This window comes from Rhinatrema bivittatum, chromosome 6 (genome assembly GCF_901001135.1).
Source record: "Rhinatrema bivittatum chromosome 6, aRhiBiv1.1, whole genome shotgun sequence".
Taxonomy (NCBI): Eukaryota; Metazoa; Chordata; class Amphibia; order Gymnophiona; family Rhinatrematidae; genus Rhinatrema; species Rhinatrema bivittatum.
Window position 1 is genome coordinate 22,591,982 of NC_042620.1, and position 12,495 is coordinate 22,604,476.

Below are 12,495 nucleotides of genomic sequence, written 5' to 3' on the forward strand. Positions count from 1 at the left end.
TCTTCACCTCTCACCACACCATCAGTTTGCTTTGAAAACTATCCCACCAAACTTACCTGCACAAGTTAACACCTGCTAACATGTTCGTATAAAAATATTCTGGGGAAAATGTCCATGCATGCAGAAATCCAAACTCCTCCCCACTTCCACCCTCAAGAATGCACCTGCTCAACCTGGGCAAGCTAACACAGGAGCATGACATGCATACACACATTTACCAACCAAAGGGGTAACTTTCAAAGTGCTGCTTGTGCACACAAGGACATACTGATTTTATAACATGCGTGTGTTTATGGATGCATGTTACAAAATCGCCTACGCATGCATACTTGTGCGCATGGTTCTTTATCGATACGTGCGCATGTGCATGCGAATACCGTCTCCAGCGCATACGAGGGGGGATTTTAGTAGATGCGTGTGGCGATGCATTAGGCCTATTTCCCAGTTCCCTCCCAGTTTGTCCCAGTAAAAGAGAGGACTTCCTAAACCCCCCTACCTATCTAGCCTCCCTTTTACCCTACTAACCTGGACCTTTAAAACCCCACTAACTACTTTTTTTTTTTTTTTATGAATGTATCTTGAATTAAACTCAGCCCACAGCAGAAGCAAGCTACGTTGTTGTGGGATCCCAGCACACGCTAGTTCATGAAACTGACTGCATGGTGCAGTTCCAGCCGCCCATACACCACCCAGACCACGCCCATGCCCCACCCCTTTTCCGCAAACTTTTTTTATCCACAGACCGGGAGATACGTGCGATGGGCGCAGGCTTTGTAAATCCCATGAGGCATGTGCACGCTCGAGTCACTCGTGCAACCCTTTTAAAATCTACCTCATATTGAGTGAGCATTTCTGTGCCCATTTTACCTGTAGAAGACATTTTGAAAATTTCTCTCTGTGCATGTATTCTACGAATTTACAGGAATACTTAAGAAAGATGTAAAAACTGAGAATAGCTATTTCGAAGCCAGTGTGCCAATGCTCACTAGCTCCAAGTTGTGCTAGCTTGATGCCATTGAGTGCATACTACTATGTGTCTAATAAGGGAGTGATTTTGGACCTGCTCATATTGGTGTAAAGTCTGTGGGTATTTTTTACCATCAACTTTTACACACATTTTAAAAGGGAAAGTATATGCATGTTCTCCTTTTGAAAAGTATTCCACCAGAATTACCCACACACATTTATACCTGCTAATGTTTGCATATATATTTATAGACTCCAGCACTAGTGTCTCTATGATTAATGATCATAAAAAGGAGTGGTAGTAGTCAAAATATATACCAAAAAATTGAAAAGACTAACAGACCAAAAGTAATCAGTTATAGATTTTTATGACCATCATATTGGGCGTCGTTGTGTTCATAAGCTTAATGTGTAAACCTCATCTTCTATTTTGCCACCAAATATAATCATCGGTCATTATTTGTGTGATGATTATATTTGGTGGCAAAATTGAAGATGTGGTTTACACATTAAGCTTATGAACACAACGACGCCCAATATGATGGTCATAAAAATCTATAACTAATTACTTTTGGTCTGTTAGTCTTTTCAATTTTTTGCATATATATATATATATTTATTTATTTGTTTGTTTGTTTATTTATTTATTATTTAACATTTTTATATACCGAAATTCATGTAGCTAAAGTTACATATCAATTTGGTTTACATTATAACATTAAACAGGCAAGACAGAGTGCAATTACATCGAACAGGTGGATAAACTTGGATCAAGTAACTGGGTATTAAAGAACAAAAGACGCAATAAATAATGAAGTACTAGAAAGGACCTGCCTAAATATGCAGTAGACACGTTACAAGGTGCACATATTTGGAAAGGTTGAGAATAAAATTATTGGTATGGATAGAAGGCTTGTTCGAATAGCCAGGTTTTGAGTCTCTTTTTAAAGGCGATAGGGCAAGGTTCTTTCCGGAGGTCTGGTGGTAGAGAGTTCCATTGCGCGGGGCCTGCTGTGGATAGAGTGCGTTTCTTTAATGAGGATTTGATGGTTGGGGCGAGGAGAGTATCCCTATAGGCTGTTCTCACCGGTCTGGAGAGTATATGTGGCTGAAGAGGGATATTGAGTTCCAGAGGAATGAGCTTGTGCATAGATTTGTGTATGATTGTTAGTACTTTGTAGGAGATTCTGAACTTGATTGGGAGCCAGTGTAGGTTTTTCAAGATGGGGGTAATATGATTTCTTTTGTTAGATTTAGTTAGAATCCTGGCTGAAGCGTTTTGGAGCATTTGTAATGGTTTTATTGTGTTGGTTGGGAGGCTAAGTAGGAGGGAGTTACAGTAGTCAATTTTTGAAAAAATGATTGCTTGGAGAACTGCCCGGTAGTCTTGGAAATGGAGGAGCGGTCTGAGTCGTTTCAGAACTTGCAATTTATAGAAGCCATCCTTAGTGGTATTATTAATGAATCTCTTAAGGTTTAGTTGATTGTCCATGATGACAAAATATATATATATATATATATACATTTTTCTTGTTAAAATTAGATGTATGCTTTTGAAAATGCAAAAGCAAACTTGCAATTCCAAACCTTACTCACTCCCATCCTTCCCATAAAAACATCTGTTCACACTGTGGGTATAAAGTACATGCGTAGAGACACAATGCACATACTTAAGCCTGCATATCAGATGAGCAAAACACATTTTCATGCACATAGCACTGTTACAACCAGGGAAATGACTTTGAAAATTGCTCTCCCTTATCCACTTAATTATCTGGAGAGAGAAAAAAAACGCAATTAAGAATTTGCATTCTATTGCAGATGCTTTTTTTTCACTGAAGAATTGCTCCAAACCTTTGTTCAAAGCATACGTACAGTGCTATCAGTAGTATGTTTACTGTGTGGCTTCTGGAGACACACCATAGCTAAAAGGGAGAGAGATGCTAGAACTCAGCAATAAGAATGATAACACAGTTCCAAAGTGACTGTTTATCAAGTAGACGCATTTGGCCTTATACACTTGAAAGCCAGGTGCTACAAAGCAGTATTTATCATCTAAATTAGGACTGGTAAAATGAGATCAGATATCCAGTGACACTACTTTTATAGATATTCCCACTCAGTATTTCTGTTCTGTGGACTGTTTGCTTCTTATTAACATTCTGTTTGGTTCTGGTGACCTAAACGAGAGATTGCAAGTGAGAAATTCAACATCAGAAGATTAACAGTCAAGAAAACCCTCAAGACACTTATTTTCTTCCACACAAAATCATACAAAAGGCTCTCTTTATTAAATATACAATATTTACAGTTTAATTTGTCCTTTTTGTACAACAGTAACCATAGAAAACAAAAAAAAGAGGCTAAGCCTAACCGTTCCCCTATGCATTGTGGTAAGACAAGTTACATGGTCTACAAAACAGATTTGGACTGAGGCAATGACTCTCTTGGGCTTGCAGTTAGAAAACAGACAGTAGATAAGAAAATCTAGACTTCAATGCACATTCATTTTTTCTTTACAGTCGAGTGGCCGGACTGTTACTCTTGTACTTCTTTTGTGCATGGCATTGTTACTTGATGGTACAGTAAGCTGACCTGGTTTATTTGACGTTATTATGAACCAACAACGTTTCAAAATATGAAACCAAAGCTTTGGGTGTACCGACTTACAGGACTTCTCAATATTCCACCAATTAGAAAATATTTCATATGCGTTCTTTATGCAAAGAATTCCTGTTATAAGATCTGATCACTAAAATGTATTTTTAATTTCAATATTTTTTATTCAATTCCTGTTATGAGGTTTTTTTCCCCCTATGAGCATATGTTAACACTGTAGCAAAGGTGTTCCCTTAAGAGAAGTAATATCTACGGTAAAACTCATTTTCTAGAAAGTTTCATTTTGCTACAAAATCATTCAATATACTATACAATTCACGCCACATCATTTTGGCCTCTGGAAGGAAAAGAGTGAGAAAAAACTGTGGCTTTGCCAAATAGCAACCGTTGACCATCTCATTGGGCAAGCACACAATCTAATGTATACACACATATATAAATCACCACCTTCTTAATGCCATACATGGCTGGTGACAGGCGTGAGGCCAAGTTTCTTTGGGCTGTCATGATGCCCATCTGAATGAGTACATATGTGGTCATGAGCCCTGGGTTGGAGTTCTATTCAGAGTATAAAAGAGAATGAGTCCTTGTATGCAGTTTTGGGAGCAAAGCATGATGTGGTTATTGCAAATGTGGTTGGATCCTTTTAGTATTTCTGTACGTTAGAATGGGTTTCCTCTCATGTTCACTCTATTTCTGCACCTATCAGCTGCCCTATAAAAAGTATTTCAATAATTAGGGATGCACATTCATTTCTTCAATTTTTAGTGTACACTTCATCAAATTAGTGCACACTAAAGCAATTTAGTGCACACTAAAAACAAAACAAAAATGAAAAAAATACAAAATGAATAATAAAAATAAAGAACCTTTTCTGGCTGTACAAATACTGCCTGTGAGGTTAACGGGGTGGTTTTTCAGTGTGGGGAAATTTTTGAAAGCCATTTATATGCACAAAACATGGATTCATGCATGTAAATTGCTTGTTATAAAATTGCCTGGGGTTTGCATGCATAAACTTATGCACAGAACCTACACTCGTGCATACTTTTATGCATTCCAAGAGCTGAAGTTGGGATTTACATGCACACTTCTGATTTCAAAATGTCTGTATATAAATTAGCACGCATAATTTATGGTCTGCTGAGAACAGGTGTGACTTTGAATGGGTTTGTTGGCGCATATTCTTAGGGATGTATGTATATAAGTTCACTTTGAAACTTTCATAACTTATGAGCCTAGGTAATATATAACTTAAATAAGCCTAGATTCATCAAAATGCAATAAATTTCACATGAATAATGCCTGTGATGAGGGAAAGGAGTGTGGCCATGATACTTTTAGAGTTACTGTACTGCGCATGGGTATTTTATTGCAATGTGTGTTAAAGTTATTACACCCTATAATATTTGTATTTTGCATGTTGTAAAGTGCCCAGACAGGCATTTCCTTACTGGAGATGCTGAGAGAGAGAGACTCTGTTTAAGGTTCTCATAGTAATCAACTCTTTATACCACTATCAAGCTAGGGTGAGAGAACATTGTAGAAATCTCATCTTTGTGTGACTTTCCTAACTCTAAATCACGTCAAATGTTCACTAAGGGGTAGATTTTAAAAGAAGCGCGATCAGCCTACTTTTGCTTGCGCATCAGACTCAAGCAAAAGTACGCTGGATTTTAGTAGATACGCGCGGAGCCGCGCGTATCCACTAAAATCCTGGATCGGCGCGCGCAAGGCTATCGATTTTGTATAGCCTGCGCGCGCCGAGCCGAGCCGCGCTGCCTCCCCCCGTTCCTTCCAAGGCCGCTCCGAAATCGGAGCGGCCTCGGAGGGAACTTTCCTTTGCCCTCCCCTCACCTTACCCTCCCTTCCCCTACCTAACCCCCCCACCCGGCCCCGTCTACACCCCCCCCCCCTTACCTTTGTCGGGGGATTTACGCCTCCCGGAGGGAGACGTAAATCCCCGCGCGCCAGCGGGCCTGCTGCGCGCCGGGCCGCGACCTGGGGGCGGGTACGGAGGGCGCGGCCACGCCCCCGGGCCGTAGCCACGCCCCCGTACCCGCCCCCAAAACGCTGCCGACCCGCCCCCGGAACGCCGCGACGACCGGGCCCGCCCCCCGACACGCCCCCCTCCGAGAACCCCGGGACTTACGCGAGTCCCGGGGCTCTGCGCGCGCCGGGAGGCCTATGTAAAATAGGCTTCCCGGCGCGCAGGGCCCTGCTCGCGTAAATCCGCCCGGTTTTGGGCGGATTTACGCGAGCAGGGCTCTAAAAATCCGCCCCTAAGTGTGTACTGTGCTGTTCGTACGTCTGCCTGTGCATGTAAAACTGACCCCCAAACCCTAGACCACTACCAAAACCTCACCTTGAGTTATTAGCTGGTCCTCCTATAGTGGTACAAAGAGTTGACTACTATGTGTGCCATCCTAGATGCTCTCTCTCTCCCCCCTCTCCCCCTCTGCCTGAAAATGCCCAAAACAGAATTCATGATAAATATTGCAAATCCTGCTTCAGGCATGTGGCACAGCTTAACACCAGGAAAAAAGATGTAGTTATTTCCAGTGTTAAAAGCATGCAATAGTGCCCCTCATTTTCATTGATCCCACCTAAAACCCTCCCCAATCCCGCCCCCTTTGAATAAATTGAAAATATTTGCATTTGCGCTGCATATTGTGCTAAATATCGCATATGTTATGGGGTTATCGCAGGCGTAAGGGCCTACGCCCATAATAACACATTTTGATGAATGACCCTCATAGGTTGCTATAAAATTTCTCTAAATATGTGAAGCCTTCTGTAAGCCTACATTTGGTGTGTGAACCATCCTGCTGGCTTTCTGTTATTGACTTCTTGCAAAGTGTGTAACTTGCACAAGACCCTGCTTTATTTGATTTCAACATAGAGGAGATGATTTTCTAACTCTTGGATAACATCCGTTTGTTATTTCCTTATAAATATTTAAGTATCTCTTGTGCAATAAATGAAACATTTCTATTTTTATAAATGTATCCTGGGTTTCCCACTGTTTCCTTTGAAGTTAGGCCATGTAAGTAATTCTGGACATATTTAAATGGGACACGGCCCATGACTGAAGTGTGAGCAAGAGTTTTTAAACCTCCTACCCAGGGACACGGCTATTTTATAACATGCGCACATGTATGCGCTTATATTTTAAAATAGCCTGGCTGTGCACATATGTGCACTCAATTTTTAGTGGATGTGCACACAAATGCTGCTTCTACCACGTAAGTGGGGTGATTTTAAAAGGCACACACGCCAACACCAATGCCCCTTTTCCTAATTCATTCCCAGTTCTCCCTGTTAAGAGATAGGATTTCCAAACCCCATTAGTTGCATTGCCTCCTTTCCCCCCCTGTTAACCATGACCTTTAAAACCCCCACCGGTCTGCCTAGATTTGTTTGATTTTACAACCTCATGTCATCCATAGCAGAAGTTACGTAGCAGGGGACCCGGGCACATGCCAGCACACGTAAGTATTTTCGTGCAAATTTCATGTTAAAATCCCATCATGGCTCTACACGCACATCCGAGTGGCTTTTAAAATCCATTCGGTGTGCACCGGCCTGATGCAATCGCACATCGACTAATTTTGGCAATCATCGAGCTTTTAACATTCCCCTTGTAGTCTGATCTGATATCAGGGGCAGAACAGGCTCAGAGCACTTATGCCCAAGTCTGGAAGCTGATGATTCCAGGAGACTGATGCTGCATGTCAAGAAAGGGATGTCACGCATTTTGTAATGAAACCGACATCAAGAAGAGCAGCAGTTGGTCTAGACAGAAAACCAATAAAGCTGTTTTTGTCAGTTTTTCTGTGGGCAGGACTTCCCAAACTTGTCCTGGGGACCCCACAGCCAGTCGGATTTTCAGGAACTCCACAATGAATATAAAGTTGCATAGATTGAGTCTCCATGGTATGCAAATTTCTCTCATGCATATTCATTGTGTTTATCCTGGAAACCCAACTGGCTGTGGGGTCCCCAGGACAGGTTTGGGAAGCCCTAACTTAGTGCCTCTAATTTGCTTGTTCTTTTTAGGTACAGGATGCAATTCATTTTAGCTCCCAGATTCTTATTGGTTGGAAGTTCCTCTGAACCATGAATTGAGGTGAAGCAAGCCCTGAAGGATGGAAAAAACAATCCCCTCTAATATGTTTATATTATGTGTAAAATGAAACATCCATAAGATGTCTATAAGTTAAAATGAAGGGAGCACGCGCATATGCAGTAGATCATTTTCAGTCTTATTTAGGATGCAATTTGTGAACTCTGCATATTTCACATATGTAAATAAGGGTGAGATTTAAGGTGAAACTCATTTAGAAACACATTTGCATCGGAATAATTCTTCTCTCCCAGTCATTATTCTTTATGAAAAGGAAGTCCACTATATCGTTTTCTTTCTCCTAAGACACACAGCGCATTGGGAGAAAATTGGATTTCAGGACATAATTAAAATATGGCACATGACAGATTTTACTGCAACCCAGTTGTCTCTAAGAAGGTTTTATGGGCTGTTGCTGTCCATCGCTGGCCATAGGAAGGAGGTTGCATAGCAGAAAGCATTCGCCACAAGCAGAGCCCCAGGTTTCCAGTGGCAGGGTTTTCAAGACTCTGTGGCAAGAGTTAGTAAATTCTTTGGCAGATTTTTCAAAATTCTGCAACAATTATGTGACAAATTTGCACCGCACATTTAAGCGAGGTTAGAGCCGGGGCAATATCGATAGCAGGCCCTAAAGTCTGGAATATACTACCTGTTGAACTACGATTACAAAGCAATTTAAAAAGTTTTTAAGAAAAATTAAAAAACATGGCTGTTTATGAAAGCACTATAAGGAAAGGAGTAAGAATAAGAAAGCATTGAGAAGATTCAAAACTATTGACATTGAGAAGATTCAACAACTATCAGAAGCAAACTTGGATGAGGAAAGCATTAATACTAGTGAGGCTTTTACCTGTCTAATTCTTGTATTCTTATTTTATTCTCTATTTTTAATTTATATTTTTTATTCTTATTTTAATTATTTTATTCTATTAATTTGTTTTTACTGAATTATTGAACTAAATGTTCGCACTATTTAAAATGTATTACTTGATTTTTTGTTTATGATATTTATAATTTTATTTCATTTGCATTGTCTTTCATTTTATGTTTTATATTTTGTGAACCATTGCGATAGAATAAATAAGTATATTTGCAATTCAAATAATGTATTTTTTTTAAATTTGATAAAAATGACATTTCTGTGTCCAGTTAATTTATGTGGTTCTTTGCCCGTGTGAAAGAGATCTTAAGTGATTGGTGCCGGAGATGAAGGGGGAGGGAAAAGGATCTGGAGATGGGGAGAGAGTGGATCTCAGAAGGAAATAAGGAAGGGATCTCAGGCAGGAGGCTGAGAGGGATATGGGATAGAAGAGGATAGATGGAGAGGAAGAGGGAATGAGAAGAGGGGAGGGAAAGGAGATCGGGGATAAAGAGGGGATCTGGGAAAGGTCTAGGGGCAGGAGAGAAATGTTCCACTCATATCACTCCCCTAGACATCGATCCTCTCACGCACAGAATTTTCAATTGCAACCCAAACCCCTCGTCTTCTCATTCACACAGCATAGCTCCTCCAATCCCCTCATGCACTCTTGCCTCCCCTCCAATCTTTCCCACACCACTCAGATCCATTTGCTCTCTTCCATTCACACCCCTCACACATTCTTGCATCTATCGCTCTGCCTCTCCCTGCAATTTCTCAGATCCCCTCCCTAACCCTTTCCTCCCCTGCCCCCTTAAACCCCTTCATTTCCCCCCCACATATGCTCGCTCACCCTCAACCCCTCAGAGTCTCAGGTGGCACCTTCCTCCCTTGCCTGGCACCAGTAATCCTGTATTTTTAAACCGAGCATGTCACAATAGCACTGTGAGATTCAAAGCATGGCACCAGGGCCCCAGCAGCGAGTGAGGATACCGTGGCAGGAGGTGCTGCTCTGCTGCTGTGTTCCTCCTCCTCCAATCCAAGATCAAGGTAGGATGGGGAAGGCCATAGGAGGAAAGATGATAACGGCTCCAGATTTGGTGCAATGCCTACAGCCCTGGTCTGAATTGGGGAATTCCATGGCAAGGCCAGGATTCTGCAGACCTTCTCATTGCCGTGGAATTGCAGGAGACCAGGGCTCTTCCCGTAAGTACTAACCATGCCATATTTCCATTGAACAGTTACTGTTTGCCTGGCATGCAGCATTGTGATTCAGAGAGTTTAGTTCTGGCATGAACTCCCTGGTCTCAGATCTACAGTGGCTTAATTGAGTAAATGAAAGGTTTTCAAATATTAGTCTTTAAAACAATGGAACTTTTTGATTGGACATTGTTATGGGATATGTTTTTCAGATTATGGGTTACAATTGGGCTCGGATGCCCCCAGGCTCACAGCTACCTTGGTTGCCAAACCTGCTCAGAGCTGGATGTGAGAATATAGTTTACAAAGGACTTGATGCGACATACATCTCTTTCTATTGTTGATTGGAGTCCTCAGAGAAACAGAGAATTTACACCCAGGTTGATCTCTGGGTCCAAAACCTCTATGGGAAATAATCAGGTATTTTGTGAATAGTTTGGTTTTTTTTTTTTTTTTTAATCTTTGGATGGAAATTTAAAAATGTGGCCTTCCAGACTTCTATGCCCCATCAGGAATTGGAAATACTACTGTATATCTCTGTTCTGTTGATTGTGTATGTTCATATTGTACCCCGCTCTGAACCTAGGAAGGGAAGGTAAGAAATGTATTTGGCAAGGTGGGAGGCGTGGATCTAATCCAAACCAGCTTGTTTGTTTTCTCCTAGCTTAGTCTAAAGAAGACGTCTCACAGAACCGTGGACTATGATGCCACATAAAGCCCGTCTAGCCTGTCCAGCTTCCCTTCTGGTTGCGATATCACACACCCGACTTTACCTCCCCACAACGAAGGAGCCTCATTATAAATTATTGCTAAACAGGCAGGTGCCTGACAGTAAGACATTTGATTGCTTCCGTGACGGTCAGGGAAATGTTCAGAAAGCGATGCTGCATTTCGTCTCCGGCTCCTACAGTACACCAACATCCAGACAGTGGAATGTGGCCAACAGCTACTTCCTCCTTCCACCCTGTCAGAGCCAGCCTCGTATACAGATGACACGTGGCAGATGTACAAGACATAGAAAAGCATGACAAAGACCTTCATGGTAAAAGCCGCTGTCACCCAGGGGTCTCAGCCTGACAGGAAGAGATGAATGATCTCTCATGCAAAGAAAGGACGGCTGCTTCTTAAATTAGGTAGTTTTACCAGGGAAATGAGGTTAGTGCTAATCAAATGCTAATGACAGAAGCTGTGAGACCTGGCTGGAATGAACATGATTAAGGTTAGGTGACATCAACCTTGCCCCAGGGCTATCTGAGCCATTATTTCATCACAAAAAAAAAAGGAGAATATGCCTTCCTAGGGATTTAAAAACAAGGTGCTGTCTTAAAGTATTTTTAGAAAAGAGACCTATCTAGGATGATAATGCACTGCAAAGTGTGGGGTTTTTTAAGATCATCTTCGGTGCAAACCCCCTCCTCCAAAAAAAAAAGCAGCAGTCCCTTTAAATACTGAAATTCTACAGCAGGACTGAAAGTTTAAGTGGCAGAAGAGAGTTTTGTGTGAAAATAAAAAAAAGGCTGAGAGCCACATGATGAGCTGGAATAAAATGTCTCACATCTTTTCAAAGTAAGGTGCCTCCTAGTTCATATTCCTGTAGTCAGCCAAACAAAACACAATTTGAAGGACAAGATGAAAGAAAACAGCTTAAGCTGCAGAACTGCAAAATCCACTTGCATTATGTTACTGGTAATTGGATGATCTACTCAGCAACTAAAAAATACACAGTGGCATTACATTTCTATGCAACTACAAATGTGTGCGGTTAATTCCCTTTTGCTATAACATTTAACCCTTACTTAATTTTTTACAACGGAACACGGTTTGCTTGGATCTGCTTTTCTCCACAGAGTTCAGGCATACGGAAGCTAAAATAACCATCTATGTCGTGGAACTGCTTCGCTTTCATGATTAATATGTTTTGATAATTTCTGAAAGAAAATAGTAAATATGGAAAGTTGATGTACTAAGATAAGACTTCCCGGATCTCAAATATGTTTGATTTCAAAATAGATTAGAACAGAAGCTTAAATGGAATTGTTTTGAGTCCAAAAAAGAGACAAATGGTATCAACTTGAATAATCTGGGTGCCACGAAGGGCGATCTGGGAAGAATCAAATTCCTTGAAGGCACCAGTTCTGGATGAGGGAAGTCGGCACCAAAGAGTTTTGCCTTAGCATTCGCATGCTTATTCGGGCTTTGGGGGAGCCCGCCTGCACGCCAGGCTGTGCATGGAGGCTGGGAGTTACCTCTCGATTGCAATCAGCCTTTGGACATTTTCTGCTAGGTTTGCCTTTACTCAAACCCCCAATCTCGAATTTGCCGATTCAGTGTCGGTTCTTCCAGCATTAGGTAATCTCTAGAGAAGCTTGCTCCAACACTTTACGTGGGCGCTACGGAAAGGCTTCTGGAAAAGATTACAAAGGATTTAAAATCTGCGGCCAGTCACTTGAATAATAATAGCACCTTTTAGGCCTTGTTACTCCCGTTTTGAGGAACTTTCACTGACGCCCTGTAGCTTTCTGGGCCAAATTGAATGTTTTGGCTGTAACATACAAAGCCTTAAATCGTTTGGACACTGAATACTGCATCCAGTAGAGAAGCTACACATTCATAACCCTTTCCATTGCCTGCACCCATCACAAGAATCATTCTTGAAGTTTCTCTGTGATCCCATGTTGGCTCAATCAGGTATTAAATTCATGAAAGGCTTTTTACTTAGCAAAAT